We start from the raw sequence: 12,945 nt of genomic DNA, 5'->3' as shown, positions 1-12,945 counted from the left end.
CAGATATGTATATGTAAATATATGTACAGCAAGTGTGCCAAGTGCAGTTGTGCAAAATTGGACTGATTAGTGCGCTTTGAAGATGTTTTTTCTACTCTCCGTTCAGAAGGAAACTCAGTTGTGTACCTTCAGCTGCCTCTCACTGCCTCATGGCTAATCCAATATAAATGAGCATTTGGCCAGATGTATGTGGCCTTGAGAATGGCTTGGTTTAACTTGTTAACAGCTTGGAATACCGTTATTGTAGTAGCTGCTTTTACTTACCAGTCAAAATCCTAACACAAGGCTTGATGTCTTTTTGTCTTTGTCTTTGTCTTCATAATGTCAAAACAGGAAATAGACGGGGAAGCAACTTCCTTCAAACCTCCACAATAAGAGCCCTAATCATTCTATATGCTGCAATCTTACCTTCATATTTGAAGCAAATAAAATATGCTTAGGTGTCATCTCAGCTTGTGAACACATATTACTCTGGAGGTTGAACCCTGGTATGTCATATGTTTCTAACATTAATCACCATTTATAAAATTATCTTGACACCAGATGCATCAAAATGAGCTATAGGCCACATTTTGTGATATTTGTTTAACTTAAGTTAGTAGTTTATATAAATTTCCTCCAATTTTGATGATTCTTTTTGATTAAATATTTTGTGGAAGACAAAATTGTAACTTTCTGGATAGTGTAACCTATCTTACATCTGGCGTTACACTAACAGCCTGTCAGAAAATTGTATAATAGTGACAGTCAGATAGCAGTAGGATTATGTTTTTCTTACTGACTTTCTGTTTATGGCATTAACCTTCGGGAAATCACTGTAAGCATCCTTGTGGTCAGTGTTGTTTTTGTTTTTATTTCACTGTGTGCAGTCAAACCACAATCTGTAAATGGCTCTTTAAAACCTGAGACATGCTGACTTGTACCAACTTGCTCACTGATGCATTAGTGCAGACATTTGTTAAACTAGAAGCCTGAGTCACTGTCACTGAGCCTGGATGTGTGCGAAATCTTTTCTGCCACTTCCCCCCTCTGTGCACTGATATATATCTTGCTGGCAGTTACTGCCGAGCCTGAACACTTGGATCTCATTGCTGCATAGCAGCTTTAATGAAATCAAGTTAATCACTTGTCCTCAGACAAGCAAGAGTGTTATATGCATTCCTTCATGTCGCCTACCTCTTGGATTACATGAACATACCTGACTTTGCCAAGCCTTTGGATAAGACAGATTTGCTCTACGGCTGTATCAGATCACTCTGCCACTCAAACTTCCTTTCGGGGAAACAAAGATCCCCGTCAGCCCATTAGACAGCTTGCTTGAGCTGGCCCCAGCTGTTGTCGGCAGATGACTGGCAGGGTCCTCATTAGGTCTGCGGGCTTCGCCTCATGGCTGCAGCAACAACTACGGCAACCACATCCTCAGCTCTGCAGCTTAGACGGGAGCAGTCAGTGACCTTTGCTCTGTTCACCTTTGCCTAGTTTTACAACCGCCACATTGTTTCCTTATTCTGTGTCCTTCTGTCCTTCCTTTAAAGGCACAATCATTCAACTTTCTTGGTCTAGTCACTAACATCTGGTGTTACTATTGGGATATAAAGAAAAATTTTGTTAGCTATCGTCAAAGCTGCATAGTTACCATCTTCAGTGATAGATAAACACCATAATGTGTGAACAGTAACACAGTCATATCGGGAACTTTGACATGGGATCAGCGGGCTGGTCTGAGGTGTTACTGAGTGAAAGCTTCTTCAATCAAGACGGAGGCTCAGATGTCTTTTACTGAACATTTCTGTTCAGTTTTTATTGAGGAGAAAAACGGCGACAGCTGATAACGGCAACGGCTGTTCGTTACCTAGCAACCAAAATCAACAGAAGCAAGACAGTGGCAAAAGACAGAACCAGATCCCGTTAAGCATTCTTCAAAATAAAACACTTTCTCTATTCAAATAAATCGTGCCTCACACTTAAATATATTTCACTTCAACTTTTGTAATTATATAATCATGTTAAATTCAATTAATAAGAATCCTCATGTAAATTATGCTGAACATATAATTGTAAAGCAGTCACTTATCATGCAAATTATACTTAACAACAAATAAGTGTAAAGAAATCACAACATGAGGTCCTTATCGTTACACCAGTTCTTTCTCTCATTGTTCATTTTTTAAGTTATTCTCATTTGGCTGTAGAAGATGAGTTTAGATATGTAATGTGAAGCACCATTAATGGGTTAACTTCATCATTGCTTTCCAGGCGTTTGTAAAACACAGTGGATCTGTTGTTGTTAGTACAAATGCTTTCAGTGTCTACAACTGGGAGTAGGAGTGAAGAGAAAAGGATTTAATGAAAGGTGGCATTGTTTTCACTTTGAGACAGCTTTCCCTCCTTCATCAAACACTTTGTAATGAAGACGTTCTAAAATAAGTGTGTGTAAATCTAAATTCAAGTCTCAAAATGGGTTTGGAAAGAAGGACTCTGTTCATATGTACATTTTTCATAACAACTTGAAACTCATCCTTAGGACACAACACTAAGAATCCTATACCCAAATCTGGCCATGTCCGTTTTTTTCATAGCCGCAAATAGTATGACAGCATGGATCCATCTTGCTTTGTACAACTGAGATTGAAGGTGGTAAAACCTGAGACATGCAACCATGTGATGCTGTCATGTCAATATGGACTGAAATCTCAGAGGATAATTTTTTGACACTTTGAGTCTACGCATTAAGCAGTAAGGCAGTTCTGAAGATGAAAGAAGATTCAACTTGCCACAAGCAAACTGTACCTAATAAATTGTCTACTGTAAAACGAATAACCACAATGGCTTTAATTTTGTATGAATTAAAGCACATTAAATTCAAATATAAATTTTTTCGGAAATGGAAGATTTTATGCAAATCATGCTTCACTGAACATAAATGAACTTTTTGCCCACAAGCAAGAAATTCTGACTGAGCCAAAGCTAAAGGAAGTGGTTCTTGTTCTGCCTTCTGTCCGTTTCTGGCTTTCTGAAGCTATGGGTAGTCTATTATTAGAACTCGTTTTAACAAACCGTTGTATTTTCCTCAGGGCTAACATGACTTTCTAAGACCAAACATGTATTGTGTGCATATATATTTCAAAGAGGATCGCACATATAGATAAAAAGATCTTTTTTCAGTTCAGCCAAAAGTCAGCATATTGAATACATAGCTTGCAGCTGCAATGGCTTATGAATTGACTGCACTTAGACTTCCCGGAGGGTATCATACAAAACTTCTTAGTCTTGATATATTGTAAGCATAGAGCACTCAGTCTAACACTGAGATTTCCTGTATTTCTTTGTAAATGTGGCATATTTTGGATTATCCAGTTCTTAATCTTGTGAATAGATAAATGCCCTTGTTGACAGAGTGCAAACCTGGCAGGAGCATAGCTTTACTGAGGCATGTTCCTTCAATAGACGCTTGTTTTCAGAGTGGAGGAGCGGTCTATGACTTTAGGGTACTGCCACTAAAGTATGTCCTTGTTCAGGCATGAGAGTTCATTGTGTTAGCTGTCAGAACACAAAGTCCCCTCAGAGTCTGTCTAAAAATATTTCATACCACCTCTGCCCCAAACAACACAGCGAGGGGCATAAATATAGAGAAGCAGCATGAGTCTGGCTGAGCAAATTCTGAGCAGAAAAACAAAAAGCAAACTTCCCCACTGCAGACTTCACATCAGTAAAAACACAATATGAAGCTTTAAGAAGTAAAATCTCTTAAAGAGGCAGAAGTGTGAAGATTTGATTACGTATATAACTATAAATTCTATTCAGAAATAAAATGCAACATTCTAATAAACATGTTTATTGTTAACTAATACAGTCATGTTGTTTTGTATATAGAATTACCTATTTTGTTGTGTGTGTATGTGTTCATGTTTTGTTCTGGTGGCTTTAAAAAAGGTGGAAGGCGCCCCCAAAGTCAGCAGATGTATGGAAAAACTGCAGGACTGAGGCATTTACACAGGCCTGAGAGCAGTAGCCACCTGCACCATGTGCCTCCCTGAAATCTCTGCAATGCCAAAGGACACAACCCATGGTTGTGGAAGACCACAACCACTATCTACCAACAACCCCAAAACAGAACACACCACACCTAGCAAATGACCCTACAGAGCCCACAACTGGCCCATGTGGAAGTCCTAACATCAGATAGAATATCCTTACCATTATGATGGTTAAAATAAATGTCATTCCATTTAAAGATTGTGGGTGACTGACTGTCCGGGGTTGAACGTCTGAAAACATGACAAACACAAAATGGTCATGTATAGTTAAAATTACAGATCATAAACCACAAAAATACATATCTAAAGCAACAAGCAGACAATAGATGAACTTTTTGGGAGACTCGACTAGTGGCAGCAGATATGAACCAACATATAAAACCCCTGCACTGTAATGCATTTCTCAGCCTCTGTAGGTTTTATTTAGCTGTTTTATTTTACAAAACATTGTAAAATATAAAGCGTGCATCATGTTCAGTAGAATGTTTAGAAAAAATTTATAGGCTCTTAGCAGATCTTCATAAAAGTTTTCTTTTGTAGGAAGAAGAAAGGAAAAACTAGTATATGTGTTCAGTGGTTTTTAGTTGAAAATGGTCTCTCATTGTTCAGAAATTGCCTTTTTAAATGACTTTATAACTCAGCAGTATTTTCTCTTTAAGGCTAATGAAAGTTAAGTGGTTTAAATTGAAATCTTGTTATTAGTGGTATCATTTATGTGGATACGTCTTCACCAGTCAAAGTTTTTAAAACGTCTTTAAGAATACAAATGAGCTGCTGATCAAAGTCATTGATTCATTTTCTTTAATTTGTCAAGTTATTTGTTTTGTTTTTATTTTGGTGATTTTGAAGTGTGTCTTCAGAAATACAAGCTGCAAAGGGAGCATAATTAACACACTTGCTCCAAAAGCCCTTCTTCTCTATGGGCTCAAAAGAAGGAGCACACCAGGCTTTTCCTCGAGGTCAGGGTCAGCCACTTTCACAGCAGGCTACAGGAAGCCTGAGGGACTGCCGTCTCTAAGCGCCTAATGAGCCTCTAATTGATATCCAGCTGAAAAACCCCACAGAGTGTTAATGCCACTTCCAAGGAAACTATATTACGTCCTCTCTTCATTTAGCTAACAAGCCTCAGAATGCCCGGAAGCATACATTTTTAACACAGAGCCACAGTGGTGACACAGCAGTTGGTGTTTGAAATGATTTTCTGTTGGCTCAAGACAGATAACAAACAATTACACACTGATGCACATTCAGTACTTCTCCTTATTTTCCTGTTGGGCCGGCCGGAAAATTAACGATGACTGCCGAATTGGAGAACTGCGGTCTTCCTCTGGTCAGGCAGTTCTTATGGCTCCTCAGGCTGTGTGTTTGGGATCCAGATGTAAAGAAACAGCAACTTATTCCATTTGCGGCTCCACTTCAAGTTGCAACAACAACAACAAAATAGTCTTATCTTAGTCGTTTCTTAGACAAAACCTCTGTAATAAGATAGAATTTAAGAAAGGGGCTAATCGTAGAAAATGCTTTTAACCAGCTTCCCTATGGTATCCCATTTGCTATGCTTTGAAAGCTCCAGCCCTCCTGCCAGGATAACTCTCTGGGTGTGTTGCTCAAAATGTTTCATGTTCACAGTAGCAGCTGTGGTAAAGTGCTTTCAGACTTTATATTTTAACCATATTCTGGAAAATGTGTTGTTTTATAGCTTGCTTTGTTTAAACCTGATCCCTGTTAACTTAAATATGTACCTGCCACAAAAAGCAGAGGCACCTGCCAAGCTATGTCTCAGATGTTCTATTTTAGCTTCGTATGGTTAGTAAGCACATTGGTGGGATGGCTTTCTGTCAGCTATAGTAGCATATGGAGATGCTTGTGGTGTGTAGCTGCCAGTGCTTATATCCAAAGCTTCTAAGCATGCAGAATCCTTTTTCATTTTGGGTAAACCAAGGCACTTCTCTGCCTCATAGTGTCGTCTTCCTCTGTGCCAATGTTGGCACAATCTTCTAATGAGCCAAGTTCTTTTCATACAAAACCTTTGCACCTGTGTGCTGTACATATGTCATAGATATATAAGTTTTTTGAGTACAGATTTATTTTTTAAAAAGTCTTTTCAAATATCTAAGCTACAAAAAACACCAACTAGACTTAGTACTTAGTATAAACATTACAGAGTATTCGAGGTATTGGGGTCATCACAGGCGATGCCATTTTCTTTTAGGAAGATGTTTGGGAAACTAGTCCAACTAAAGTAAGAAACTACCCTATTTTTTTGTTTTCAGAAAGAATAGAATAAAGGTTTTAAACATCACAAAATGGCAAAATATATTTTGTAGAATCTGTGATCAGTGTAGAATGTTTTAGTTCTACTTTGACTGGACCAAATGCTATTGTTTTTTTTTTTCTACCTGTCTAGTTCTAAAGTGCTAGTAATACTCACAAAATATACTTTTTGGTGTTTCGCAATAAAATAAAAGTTTCTCAACCCTTCAACTGCACTTTAATGAATAGTCTGGGAACAATTATCCTGTTAAGTTTTGATCAACCAAAGATTTTAGATTTTAAACTGAAGATGATTAAATCCTTCACTTTACCCACAACAGACAAATTGCTTCTTGTTTGTTTGCTTCTTCTTGTAAAAAGAACCCAAATTGCTGCAATTCAATTAATTTGAAAGTGTTTGTGGCTGCGACAGGGCGTTTGTAGCTAAGTTTTGTTATCCATCTGACTCCGTCAGTACAACGGTGCCGCAGCATAACCGGGGGGATACAAACTGCAAGAACAGTATGGCAGAAGGCTTTAGTGGTTGAGTGGGTGTGGCTTTTTACAACTGCGGCATACTTCGAAACCAGATTCCCACCCATCTCTCTTGTCATTTTAAAGACTGCAAATTTTAAATGACCTGGGTTTATTTTAAAAGTAAGCAGAAAACTATCTCCCCAGGCTTGAGAATATCTCTGTGCTCTACAAATAAATTTGCCTTGCCTGCGTTGTGCCACTTTGTTTGGCATTTGTATCACAAGGACAATGTTTTTCCGATTGGGAGAAGGATTAAGTGAGAGAGTCACACAACCCTATTTTTGTCTTTTACTGTTTTTTGGAAGTCATTCATACAGTGCAGCATATGTGGAAAAGTAGCATTAACATATTACCATTTTACACCATATTGGACTTCAGTAAAATCTTACTTGTCTGTTCATGTATGTTGACTTACAATTAATGCCCATGGTTTGCTCCAAATCAGTTGGTCGGAGTACGCTTGGTAATGAGATTCATCCTTGAACTATCCTTTCATTCCATCAAGCGTTAAAGCATTTGATGCTCATAATCCACAGGGATCAAAAGCAAAGTTTGGCTCAATTGATCTTCTTAATAAGACAAGTTAATCGATTCTTAAACACAGTCTGAAGCTATAAAACACGGGGCCTCGTGTATTATTCAGGAGACATTTTGAACTCAGGGGTAATTTACTGCCCTTCTCTTCCATGTGAAAAACATAAGAATGAGCTTGCTGGCAGTAATAGTTCTGCGTGTTTGATGTCACCATTGAGAATGTTTGCTGTGGATGTTTGAAGTTCATTTTACATAACATTTTTTGGCCTGTTACGAGATGCTGCAGGGCCTTCACATTGGAGGTTGATTTGTCTTTACAGCCAACCATAATCCCAAAAGCATTTTAAAATCTTTTACATTTTTGCCCCTTATATGTTTGCAAAGAAACTCAATGAGATGTTATGGAGAATGTCTATGGACATCGGTTTTTAACTTACAGATTTTTAATTGGCTTTAGGTTTCCTATTTGACTTGGCCATTCTAACATGTGTACATCTTTTGACCTAAACCATTCCTTTGTAGATCTGGCTGTATGTTTATGGTCACTGTCCTGCTGGAAGTTGAGCCATTTATTTAGGGGTACCAGAATAAAACTGCTGAATACAGATGTACACCACATTTTAAAAAATATGTATTTCTTTAAAAAATAGGCAAAGTGTGGTTTGCCTATGTGCTCAAACTCCCTTATTCTAATACTTCTAGATAAAACGTTCCTTTAAAAGTCACCTAATTAGTAAAATCCATCCTTTTAATTTTATTTTGGTTCCATTCCACACTTTGTATAACTTTGTGTATAACTTCGTCATAAAATCCGGGTAAAATTCTCTGTAGGATTAGATATATTTAAAAAATATTGACTCTTTGCTTTATATTTATTTACCTTTTGGAATAGATAAGTCATACGATATGGAAAATGTATCTACGCAGTTGGATTAAAGGTATTCACTTAATTGTTATTAGGACTAAAAAGCCTGCACTTTTGTTTCTCATCATTTTAATGTATGTTACATGTTATTCTCTTGTGTGCACTCTCCTCTTTTGTATGCTTTATGTATTTGGCTCTCCATGCCCTGAATTTCCAGACCTTTGGCATACATAAACCACGGTCAGGAGAGAAGAACCATATGTTCTGAGTATATGTTTGCAACGTTGAATAGAGCAGCTAGTTCCTCATGGTGTGAAGCTTCAGTTTTACAAAAAGGCATTTGTAATGCATGAAAACGTAAACACTCCTGGTTCTCCAGAGGGAGATGAGTAGCAGAGCTTAAATGACTCATTAACACTGAAGTGGGAGGACTTAGTGTTGGACACATGTTTTTTTTTTTTTTAATCCTAATTCCTGCCTTTTCATTTAACGTCTACACCCAGTGGACAAATGAGAATCATGACAGATTATTAAAATCGTAGTTTTATGGACTCAGATTTCTGCGGGTGTTATTTTTGTGATGTGTGCCAGAGTTTTTCAGCTAAGAAAGATGAATTGTAGCCAGCAGGACAAATATCCCTTGGAGGGGATGTGCTCCTTGTTCTCCTCTAATTATCATTTGTTTGATGGGAAAGCTGCTTGTTCAATGTGAACCCACTAAATTCAACTGGCAACAGAAGTGACTCTCGAAGTCATTTTTCCTTAACTTTGAACGTTTCATCTCATTTAAATTTAATTTAAATGTCATGGTAGCTGGTATTGCATTTGCACAAATTTCATCAACCAAACATATTGGATGATCCAAATTTCTGAATGGCATTTTCTGAAAAGCTTCCTGAGATTGATGAAGCTATAATTTTCTCATTGTTTCTGTAGTTTTATTTTGACTCCCAGTGGCTGAACTAACGTAATCAAGGTGTTTGCTGCATGGTGTAAAACCTAGATGGAGTTCTGCAAAGTCTTCCTTAGGGAGTACAATGTACCAGCTATAATTAGGAAGTGGAAAAAATATTCAGAGAATCCCTGGAGGAAACTTGATTGTTGAAGTTTTTTTTTCTATAAATAACATCTTTGTGCATAAGTGACTTTCCGTTTTCATAATCCCAATTTCATGCCTATGATTGTAGCTAAAGTAACACCTGAGCAGAGGGAAAATTGAGACTTGAAAAGCCTTGCCTTCTGAAGCATGGACAAATTAAGTTACATTACACCAGAATTTTATTGTAATTTTTAAAAAACTGCCGCACCATTCCTCTCACAATCTTCTTGTAGACCAAATTACTTTCCAATGATAAAATGTTTGTGCGGATCATTGGGCACCGTATCACTATTGAAAATAAGTACCTACGCTGTAATGTTTAACATGTTCTAGTAAAGAACTGTGATGTAAAAAGTTGCATTTTCATGCAGCAAACCTAATAATAGAGTACAAGTCACAGAAAGGTTGTGATTTTGTTCTAATATTGACATTTGTTAATTTACTATTACTATACACTTTTTAAGGAGGAAGAAAAATCAAACATGCATTATTCCAGCTTTACATCTCTACACTTTAAGCTCATTTAGCTTTTATCACATGACTGCTTTCATCTCCCACACAGATATTTGAGCCCTGTTCTTTCCTGCCCATAACTGGCCTTCTAATGACATAATGATACATTTAGTCAGTAGGCTTGGAAGCTTGACATCACAACTCTGAAAGCAGCACTTCATTTCAGATCCTCCCACTGAAGAATAAAACAACTGTCCCAGTATGTACTGTGAGAAGAACTCCTTGTTGACCCACATATTTTTTTGCATTGCCAGCCCCCTTTTGTAGTCTCTCTTGGAGAAATCATCAACAACAAGCTCCTACTCTATAGACTCCATAGATCTGAATGTCAGCCCTTTTTTTCTTGCGTTTTGGTCAATTTCACCTCACCTTAAATTTTTATTTCATGTTTTTCCCTTTGTAGAGAACAGTGGACTGTCTCTGCAGGATTGCGACTTTGGCTTAGCCCGGTGAAATGTAGTGCTTCGCTGCTCCCAAAGCCGGATTTATTGTCTACTCAAGGTGAGTCCTCTCTCAGGTTTCTTGGAGATTAAATTTTCGGTAGGATGCTAGAAAACATATCAGCTACCTAGCTGTTTTATGTGATTCAACAAACTATCTTTTGAATGGAACATTTCTTATTTTTAGAAACCAATTTCTTAGTATCAGGCATCGACCATTATTTTAGGAGCTTTTCACTGTATGATATTGAGTAAAAATAGCAGTTCCACTGTATTTACACAAAAATTTAGAATAACAATGTGTACCATCAAATAACCAAATGTGTTTAAAACAGAAAAGCAAAAATTGTATCTGCTGCTGTAAAAATAACATCACATTGAGTATACCACAAGTATTTACTAATAATGTAGATTTTAAAACTGAAAGAAAAATCTAGATTAAAACATTTTTGTGTGACTTATTTATTTGTTTTTTTTAAATGTACATCTAGAGAATATTTAAAATTAGGAATAACCTAATCACCGAGGCCTAGTTCCAGTTTTTGGGGGGATTTCACTGTATTTTGGTGGAGGTGATGTCATCTACCCATGAAGCTCAACGTCATCGTTCACAACTTCTCCTTCTCTTCACTGACTGACCCGGTAAAAATTCTACCGGAGGAATTCAAGTCAATGGGAGAGATCCACTTTCGGTTTCAGATCAAGACAGGCCTTTTATTGATTTCCTATTTATTGATTATATTGGTTTAGATCCTTTTTCTAATGCACAACACAAGCAAATTTAAGCTTAAGGGAACAACAGGTGTCGGGATGTTTTCCTTTAGGCTTTCCTGGTAGACAAAACCAGGAAAGCAGCAAAGCAGCTCCGGACCAGCACAGTTTGACCACAACATTTTACTGGCAAATCTTTTAACGAAATGTTGGAGTGAGGCATATTAGGATTCAACTTGATCGTGATTTGGAGAGCTACAGTGTTCTAAAAAAATCCCCTACCTCACACTCCATAGAGTTTGTATTGATTTTACCTCTGTAATTTAAATTATCACATGTACTTTGTATTTAATGAGGTCATTGATTTTTGTTTATCTTAAAGCAATAATGTGTGGCAAAAATCTTTGAGGGAGTGAATTCTGTCTGACTACTCTAAATGTATTTTACACATTCATTCAGACAATTTGAAAATGCATGGGGAAAACAAATGCATCTTTTTGGTTAAGATTATTACATGGCCCTCAAAGCAACACTTGCCAATTAAAGAAAGTTCCATAAATGTTTCTCTCTTATAAAAATCACCCAGTGACCAAGTCAGTTTCAGATGACATCTGAATTTTCGGACCATATTAGTTGCTTCAAATGCTTAACCTTGTGTCCTCTTGGCACGTCATGTCTGTGATACATTTGGTTTGTATACACAGCGTCAGGAGACGAACAACCTCTGTCAGCTGTTACGTGGAGCGCGGCTCCCAGGCTGCAGAGAGGTATGCAGGGTGACACGCTCGCTTCCCCACATGCACACATCTGCGGCCCGTAAGATGCAAGCTGGCAAATGGAGTGGAAGAGAAGCCCCATTAAACCCCGACTCTCCTCTAAGAAGCAGGCCAGGGGCTCCGAATGCTGGCCTCTCGTTGCGCAGTAGAAAGTGCTGACGCAATTTTTTTTGTCTGGCTAAAATGCCTTCTGACCACATGACACTGGCTCTTTTCTTCCTCTGAGATTACCCTGGCCGTTAAAGCCGGAGCTGCACAAAGGAGAAGCAGTGTGCGACCGCTGTTCAGGAGGTGGCATAAATTATACCCGTGCCATAAAAACGCTGCAAAGGTCTGCATTGCTCACATTTTTAGATTGGGTGCATAGAATTTCTTTGTGTCCAGTGTTAATTGGGTTTAAAGTCATTTTATTTTAGTACTCATTGCAGTTAAGATATTCTGGGATTTTTAAAAATTTGTTTTAGTCAGATAATTCATGCTTTTTGACATCTGTTCAGACACAAATCTTGTGATTTATAAAACTCTCTGGCCTGATAAAAAGCTCCCTTGGCCCTTTTGCTTGCAGTGCAGATCTGTCAATTTGTGATGACCTGGAGTGGTGGCTCCTGTGCTGGTCAATGGTGCAGAGAAACAGAAATATTACATTGTCTCCAGGGTGGTAAAATATTGTCTTTGACTGTTGTAAGTTTGCATCAGATTTGACACACATTCTGGTGTTTTCCTGGATGGTTTTTCTCCCAGAGAAATCTGAGTTTCGTCTTTAAGCCTCTGGTTATTGTTACAGTCAAGCAGTTGCATTTATGTATTTCCTTTAATAGTATCAGTCATGCATGGGCCAACCAGATGCTGCAGGCTGTAAATTTCTGCTCGGTGCTTCAGGGAACGTTGCTGATGAGAAAGATCTGTGTTGTCAAAGCTGCTGAAGGGAATGTGAAGGAGACGGTTGTTCCCCAGTGGGGTGTGTGGGTGGGTGAGCTGCAGCCTACGGCTACTCAAAGGGAGCTGTGTTAAATCCGACACACTGAAACCCACAAACGGCAACTCTTGATAGCCAGTTGTGACAAAAAACAATTTAGGTGGCACAATAAATCCTGTTTGAGCTGCGAGGAAGAAGCTCTCTCTTTGGTTTAACCTTGTTTCTTTGATTTTTAAGCTCCCTTTGTGGTCGGGCTGGACTTTA

General features: G+C 38.1%; 1 protein-coding gene across 5 annotated transcripts in view; it reads left to right on the top strand.

Moving 5' to 3' along the window:
• Window positions 1-12,945, top strand: part of tanc2b (tetratricopeptide repeat, ankyrin repeat and coiled-coil containing 2b) — a 156,530-nt gene that overhangs the window by 7,158 nt on the left and 136,427 nt on the right. For all 5 annotated transcript variants that reach the window (XM_032574556.1, XM_032574561.1, XM_032574560.1 and 2 more), the window contains exon 2: window positions 10,242-10,339. The gene's annotated coding sequence lies outside the window, so the exon portion shown is untranslated. The remainder of the gene's footprint in view (window positions 1-10,241; window positions 10,340-12,945) is intronic.

Source organism: Xiphophorus hellerii, chromosome 10 (genome assembly GCF_003331165.1).
Source record: "Xiphophorus hellerii strain 12219 chromosome 10, Xiphophorus_hellerii-4.1, whole genome shotgun sequence".
Taxonomy (NCBI): domain Eukaryota; kingdom Metazoa; phylum Chordata; class Actinopteri; order Cyprinodontiformes; family Poeciliidae; genus Xiphophorus; species Xiphophorus hellerii.
This window is presented reverse-complemented; position numbering and strand designations above follow the sequence as displayed.